The sequence below is a fragment of the Rattus norvegicus genome, chromosome 7 (assembly GCF_021556685.1).
Source record: "Rattus norvegicus strain SHRSP/BbbUtx chromosome 7, alternate assembly SHRSP_T2T, whole genome shotgun sequence".
Lineage (NCBI taxonomy): Eukaryota > Metazoa > Chordata > Mammalia > Rodentia > Muridae > Rattus > Rattus norvegicus.
This window is the reverse complement of record NC_141540.1, coordinates 65,962,118-65,970,288: the sequence shown is the minus strand read 5'-3', so window position 1 is coordinate 65,970,288 and position 8,171 is coordinate 65,962,118. Positions and strand designations below refer to the sequence as shown.

General features: G+C 46.4%; 1 long non-coding RNA gene across 1 annotated transcript; it reads left to right on the top strand.

The window, feature by feature from the left end:
• Positions 1-258: 258 nt before the first annotated feature.
• On the top strand, positions 259-7,552 carry LOC134479700 (uncharacterized). Its single transcript, XR_015625399.1, has 4 exons — positions 259-319; positions 454-1,352; positions 6,430-6,696; positions 7,209-7,552. It is a non-coding gene; the product is annotated as an uncharacterized LOC134479700 (long non-coding RNA).
• Positions 7,553-8,171: the final 619 nt, after the last annotated feature.

The window sequence follows — 8,171 nt, the reverse complement described above, 5'->3', positions numbered from 1 at the left end:
TGAGTCAACACACACATAAATTGCTTAGGATTAATCTTTATTTGTTGTTTTTGTTTGTTTCTGAGATAGAGTCGCACTATGTAGCCTTGGCTGCAAGGACAGGCTGGCCTTGAACTCAGAGGGATCTACCCGGCTCTGATCCTCAAACACAGACGTTAAAGCTGTGTGCTCCCACAGCCATGGCAAAGCAAGATTTTTTGAACCCCTGAAGTCGAGACCTCTCACGAACCCCGCTGTCTTTCTTATTTTCCTTTATAGGAGGATTTTAGAACTGCATCCACATCTCATAAACAAGCAGTCCTGAAAACGATGCTAATAGGTAAGTTGGCCCAAGTTCAGATTCTCCTGCAGGAAGGCAATGGGACAACAGAGGCGACTGAGTTTGATGTGCATCTTGTGCACACTTTTTTTTTTTTTTTTGTCTGTCTGTCTGTTTTTTCTTTTTTTGTGCAGACTCAGTTTACTTCAGGCCCTCTTTTCAAACGTGCTTTCAAGTGCAACCCATTTCCCAAATGGCACCGAGGATTTACGTTGTGCGTAGATCAATGCAGCACCAGCACGTAGGAACTGAGAGTGGACAAACTGGGCTGTGAGTCACCCCGCCCCTGCCCCCCGAAGTGACAGGACTGCCAGGGGTGACTTCTCTGATAGAGGCCCCTGCCTTTCCCCTGTGACCCTGGCTATCACTTCCTCTTTCAGGCCTTAAAAAGGTATTGAATATTGCTTGTCTGAATAGAGAAAAATTACTGCCTGGTCAGGCGGGGAAGGCCGACTGGTGTCTTTTAATACCAAGAGGATACATCTCTAGCAGGAAGCCGTCCGCTCTGGAAGCCGCTCATCTTGGTTTAACAAAAAACAAACAAACAAACAAAACCTAAGAGTCTCAAAGGGGTTTTCCTCAGGCCCAGGGACATCCCATCTTAAGAAATACTCCTGGTGCCCAGCCCTTTGCCTGGTACACAGTTGTTACTTCCAGACAAAATAGACGGATTCAGCCGGAATTTTTTCACTTTTCCAAAAACTACCACTGCAGGGTTCCTTGAAATTGCCAACCCCCACAGACATTTAAAACGTGCTTTGATTTCTTGGAATTGGAGGTGCAGGGCTGGTCAGGGCCGCGACGGATTCGGAAAAGGGAGCTGCTAGTGCCGAGTTCCCACTGCCTGGGCGGCTATTGGCTGCTGTCCTACCACCAGCCCGGAATGCACACCAGCGGGCTGCTCTCCCCACTTTATCACAAAGGGGCTCATTTTGTGAATGAACCGCACAGCCAGCAGCGCAGCACTATTCCCGGTGACCTTTGCCCGGGGATTGGATTCCCTCCCAGCGGGGAGATCAGGCCTTAGGAAAAGGTTAGTCCCGTGAGGTCCACGGCCTGCTGGGCTGAGGTCTGGGGAGGGGAAACTTTTCTCCTCCCCCACCCCCTTCCCTCACCACCTCCAGCAACCGATGTCGCTGCTGCTGTAGCTTTCTGTGCCTTTGTGGGTTTTTTCTTTTGGGGGGCGGGGAGGGACGGTGCTGGCCGGACTCTGTGGCAAGGAAGCTGAATAACGCCTGCGATTTTTACTTTTTTTTTTTTTTTGTAGTTGAAAAATAATCATTCTAGTATTTCCCTGCTGCTTCCCAACAGCAATTCTGGGGTCCCCCTGAGTTTCCACCCCTTCCTCTCCATGCTCCCCACCCCCACCGTGGCGCTTCGGTTTGATGTTTTTGTGGTATCAAAGCAAGGTCTTCAGGAACCCTGCAACTAAAGACTTTAATGAGGACCATGCCCACGGAATCCTGGCTGCCAAAGACATGATTTATGCTCCTCACTCACTCCCTAACAGCAAGAGGACTATTTGTAAAAGCAAAAAAGCCGCTCATATGGAATTAAACAAGAGCATAGCTGCTTCCTTCCAGACCCCGGGAGCTTAACAAAGGGTATCCACACTCCAGCAGCGCATGGCACAGGGCTGACGCTAGTTTTCTATCACAGAAAGCTAAATCCTGTTAGCTCCAGCAGAGGCACATACTCTCTCTAAAACCCTGTCTGCGGAACTCAAAGGCACCGCGCCAAGGTCGGTCAAACGTGTGGCCCAGAAGAGAGAGGCCGAACCACTCAGCTGATGGGCTGCAGGCTGTGCTGGGGGAGGAATCAAGGTGTTTGGTGTTGAGATGGTTGAGTGACTGGCGGATAACAATTTGGTTTGGGCCTGCTGTGTGAAAGGCATAAACCTCAAGGCTCCCCTTTTCTTGCCTCTAGCGTCCTTCTTGGTTGTTGTTTCTGGGATAACTGGGGTTCCCTTTTTGGGGTTCTTAGTCTTGTTAATAAAAGACTTTAGAAATAAACTCGGGGTTGGGGATTTAGCTCAGTGGTAGAGCGCTTGCCTAGAAAGCTCAAGGCCCTGGGTTCGGTCCCCAGCTCCGAAAAAAAGAAAAAAAAAAAAAAAAGAAATAAACTCAAAGAAAGCTCTGGGACAATTTTATTAAGAGTTTGGGAGAAAAAGAACAGAGTAGCCACACTGTAAGTTTTGGCAGCTGCCAGGAGGGGAGGAAGAGAGAGAGAGAGAGAGAGAGAGAGAGAGAGAGAGAGAGAGAGAGAGAGAATCTTCTTTTGAGTTAAGAGCCAAGGACCTTGCCATTTTCATCTAAGCAGCAGCTTGGTAGAAGAAGAGGCAGGCAAGCTTCAGGGAAGAATGGCATAGCCCAGTGTGCTACTGAAAGCACACTTAGGCTTCCAGCCAGCATGGCAGGCAGGTTCTCCAGTGCTACTGGGTGAAGACTATGCAAATGGCTATCACATTAAGGGGATAGTCATTCCTCCCCATGTTCTTGCATGTCTTTTTTTTTTTGTAACAAAAGAATTTTTAAAAAAGAGTTATTTATTGTATGTCTGTGAGTACACGGTCTCTTCAGACAGACGGGAAAAGGGCATTGGATCCCATTACAGATGGTTGTGTGGTTGCTGGGAATTGAACTCAGAACCTCTGGAAAAGCAGACGGTACCCACTGAGCCATCTCTCCAGCCCTCTTGCATGTCTTTTGAAGAATCGGCTTTCCCGGAAGTGGCCAGGTGACTGACCGATGGGCTCTGCCAGATTAACTCTTAAGGGAGGGGACAATAGTCTATCACACTGTAATCTCTGGAGCCTCTCTGGACAATGTCATACCTCTCCTCAGAGCCGGAGGCGTGATATTCTGGACCAGGGTTGGGCCGTGCAGATGAACTGACTAAAGAATTCAGGTTTGTGGAAGGCACAGATGTTATCGCAGAGACACAGCATAAATGACAGCACAAGTTCTCAACCTGTGGGTCGCGACCCCCCACATATCAGATAATTACATGCCGCTTTAGGACAGTAGAAAACTTGTACTTACAGGGTAGCAATGGGAATGATTGTACGCACCACTCGGTAAGGAACTGTATCAAAGGGTTGAGGCTTTAGAAAGGTTGAGAACTGCTGGATCAGAGAGGCAAGACTCAGGTTAGATATAGGGCTTTGAATAAAGTTCATGGCTACTCAGTCAAGAGGAAGAAAAGAGGTGAGAGGAGGAACGGGCTGAGGGATTAGAACCTAAAGGCTGAGTTGTGTAAAGCATTCGTTCCCTTTGTCCCCAAGAACTCAAAATGAGAGTTCCAGAGACAGGCCTGAGGGACACTCCCATTTTGATGTTGCTGAAAAGGAAGGGCTGGTTGGCCCTGGGTCAGACCAAGAAACATGAGCAATTTTAACTTGCTGGGTGTGATGTGATGCTCCAGTCATTTTCCTGGGGGCAAATCAAGGCTTCCTGTGACAGATACTACATTATAGCAAATCACGACTGTGGAGAGCTAACCAATGCCCCAGGAGGGGGCTGCAGTATCTCAATGCCCAAACCAAGTCCCAAAGGTAAAACATTTCACAGCGCTGTTTTGTTCACGCTGGTGTCTTGTGACATCTGGAGGGGCAGTTTCCTGTGGAGACATTATTTTCTTCCCAGCGCCCCCTCCCCATTCAACTGATTCCCATACAAATCCGAGGGCATGAAGCATAAATCCTCCCATCCAAAGGCATGAAGTTAATATGCGTGTTTCTAAAAAAACGTCTCTGAGGTGGGTTAGCATGCCCAGTGAATCTAACAGGCTTTTAGAACTTCCCTCACACCTTGATTTGTGGAACCTCCCTTCCCTTCCCTTATGAGCCTAGTGCACTCAAGAAAAGCCCAATTAAAGCGAGAGGAAAGAGGATGGATTAGCATCTGAGTTAAACACCAGGCATCTCCACTCCTAGCCTGGTTTGATGGTAGCTAGAAGCCTCCCTGAGTGCAGGGGGTGGCCTTGGAGCCTTCAAAAGGGGCAAGGTATGGCACATCCTGCTGCCTCAGGACCCCTGCCTGTAGAAGTCAGAGCAAGGAAGAGGGAAGCCCTGGCAGTGGTGTCTGCAGAGGAGATGTCCCTCCTTAGGGGGAATCTATTCATTTATTGAATATACACTGGGTGCTAAGAGACAGGGAACAGAGAGCCCATGGGAACCAACCTTTAGGCGCTTTAAGGTCTGTGTATTTCGGTAACAGCCTCTGCCCAGTTAAGCTAGATAGGAAGACTCCGCTCTATTTCTGTTTCTTTTCTTCTTTTTCCTAATGCCCTCCCCCTCTCTCCTCTCTTCTCTTTCTCTCTCTCTCCCTCCCCCTGTGTCCTCCCTTTCACCCTCCTCTCCCCCCTCCTCCCTGCGTATGTGTGCGTGTGTGTGTGTGTGTGTGTGTGTGTATGCTCTGGTCATCCTTTCTCAAATATACTACTTACTATCAAACCCCTGACTTTCCTCGCCACCCTGCAAAATCTGTCTCTGTCCTCCTTTTGACCTTCCCCTTTCTCATGGTAGAGTTTCCAAGGAAAGGGTGGCCTACAGCCATGAATCCCCCCTCTATTCTTCCACACCTCGGAATGTGGGCTCCTGTTCAGATGTGTCCTAGGTCTCCCTCATGGCCCCCTGTATGGGTCTAACCTCTTGCTGGACTTTCCTACCTGTTTAACCAGCAGACCTCTCAAGTCAGCACCATCAAGATAGAATTTCTGGTCCTCCCACCCCAATTTCAGCACAACATCTGTCTATCTACCATTCTCCTCTGTTTCATAAAGGGAGCAGCATTCTCTCCTCTCTCTGTTAAACCCAAAAGATCCTTGGATTTTCTGATTCTTCCTCCTCGCCTCCACCTGATCTACTGAATGTTTCTGCTTCTAAAATGTCTCTCGAGTTCACTAGCTTCTCTTCTCTCCCATGACTAAACAGCAGCCTGTTAAGACGTCTTCAGGATAAAGAGCTTTTGGAAAATGTAAATTAGATCACGCTTTAGCCTGCTTTAAATTCTCTAATCTCATCAGGCACTGAATGAAATCCAGTCTCTACTCTGTCCTCCAAGGACCCTGCTAGGTCTCTGATCCAACTTCCTCCCTCCCTTCCGCACTCCCCTGTCTGCTGCTCTTTGAGCCAGTCACTCACTTTATGGCTTCTGGTGCCTTTGCTTTTCTTCTTGCTATCAGGGGCACTTTCCCCCAGACCCTTTCAAGGCTCGTTCCTTCTCATAATTCATATTCAATTTAAATACCTTCTCAGAGAGCTGCACCTTGACCCTGACACCTTGAATGTCTGTTAGAAAAGATATCCCCAGCTCATCTTGCTTGTTTTCTCCACAACTCTCAACAGCAGATCTATGTGTGTATGCATGTATGCATGTATGAACATATGCGCATACGCATGTGTTATGCATGCATGTATGTGTATGCATGTATGCATGCATTCATGCACATATGTATATATGCATGTATGTGTGTATGTGGGCATACATGTATGTATGCCCATATGCATGCATGTATGCACATATGTGTATGTATGTATTTTGAATCACAGTCTCACAATGTAGCCCCAGCTGTCCCAGAAATTGCTGTGTAGACCAGGTTGGCTTTCAATTTGCCCTGATCATCCTACTTCTGCCTTCCAAATGCTGGGATCACGGGCTTGTTTTGTCAAGGAAGGCTGAAATCCCCCAATTATTTCTGTTGCATTTTATTATGTCTTGTTTTTGTTCTTCTGATCTTGAGAATAAGCTCTATAAACAGAAGGAACTCCTCTGGTTGGCAAATTCACACCTTAGCGATTCTTGACAAATTACACCCCCTCTTTGGTGTTTCATCTTCAGAACAACCCACAACCTCTGTGGTTCTCAGTCTTCCAATTCGTCAGCCTTTAATACAGTTCCTCATTGTGGTGACCCCCAGCTGTAAAGTTATTTTCGCTACTTCATAACTGTAATTTTGTCACTGTTATGAATCCTAATGTAAATATCTTTGTTTTCTGATGGTCTTAGGTGACCCTGTGAAAGGGTGCTTAGACCCTCCCCCCAAGAAGTCAGGACGCACAGGTTGAGAACTGTTGCATAGCATTCTTTCTATATGTTAATACCTTGCAGAGTCTGTGTGGAAAACAGGCAATCTCAAAAATGGTGGAACATGAGCTCTGGAGACAAGGTCTCAAAAGCCATTCAAACTTCTGCCTTGGTTTCAAGGACCGCTTCCTCCGGGTAAAGCCAGCGCTGAGGATACCAAACCGGAAGTATGCAAACCGGAAGTATGGAAACATCCATGCATGCCGCTATCTTGCTAATATCCGCCATTGCGTTGGCAGTGAAGGATGTTACACTGTGGAAGTGGATCCTCCACCTGCATCAAGCCTTCAGGTGACCATGCAGCTCCTGCTTACACCTTAACAATAATGGAGGGTAGCGGGGAGACCTCAAGCCAGAACCAACTCAGCTCAAAGACTGAAGTTCTAACTGCATGAGGTCTTTAGTATTACCTTAAAGGGTCTTGTATGGTTGTGAGTGGTTACGTTTTTGGATTGGTGGTTATCAGCAGCAGATCATACCCTACAACACCCTTATGCTCTTGGCAGGTGACTTTCCACCAGGAACAAATAAAGACACTAGAGCAAGTGATTTTTTTCAATAGCATAATTCCAGGGAAAGAAAACACAGCAATTTCCTCAGCCCAACCGTTCCTTATCACAGGATGTCAAAGAGACAGATTTAAGCTGTGTTAGTCATGTTTAGATGGTTTCTTCTTTGCAGTCTTACAGTGGAGAGATGTGATGTCGCCTACAATCTCCAGTGTGTTGTAAGAACACCCATGTTCTTTCGTATACAGTTGTCTAGACATCTATAAATCTTGTTCCCCAAATATCTTTCCACAGGAGAACTTTTTTTGTGGGCTGGTAACACTTCATAGTGAGGAAAAGCACTTGCCACCAAGACTAAAGACCAGAGTTCAAGGCCTGGAACCCACATGAGAGGAGAGAACTGGCCCTTAGAAAGCATCCTCTGGGGGCGATTTAAGAGCACTGACTGCTCTTACAGAGTTCAATTCCCAGCAACCACATGGTGTCTCACAACCATCTGTAATGTGATCCAATGCTCTCTTCTGGTGTGTCTGAAGACAGTGACAGTGTACTCATATACATAAAGTAAATAAATCTTTGAAAGAAAGAAATCATTCTCTGTCCCCCCACCTGCATTCCCCCCAATAAACCATTTAATGTTAAAAAATTAATAATATTACTTATAAGTAAAAGATGCAAGCAAGAGGACTGCATGTCCCTTACACTGCAGGAAATTGTCTAGAGATGATACGCAGGGAATGTAGTACTCAGAGAACAGTCACCACATACCACTAACCCAGCACAATCCTTGCATTTTTACAATGTTTTCTTTTCAAAGTTAATTATACTTTTTGAAATTTTGCTTTCCCTGACAGAACAGTTCAGTTGTCTTTGCAATGCACACGAATTGTAGAACGGCTCCTTTAACCTAACTGGCAGGGCTTTACTTCCTGTGATTATCATTTTCGTGGTAAGAATACGGAAAACCTATTTCCTACTCTTCTCCATACTGCACAGCAAATATCTTAAAATTTATACATTCTCTGGAATGTTGCATCATTTGGCTGAGGCCTCCTCAACTAGTTCTTCTTGCCCCTGCTAAGCCCCATTCTGTTCTCCGTGTCTGTGAGTCCGGTTTTAGATTCTGTGTATAAATGATGCCCTTACAATACTTCTCTTTCTATTCCCGGCTTCTTGCACTTGATGTAATGTCCCAGTGTCCACACAGGCTGTTGCCAGTGACATGTTCTTCCTTTTAAAGGCTGGTGATTATTCATT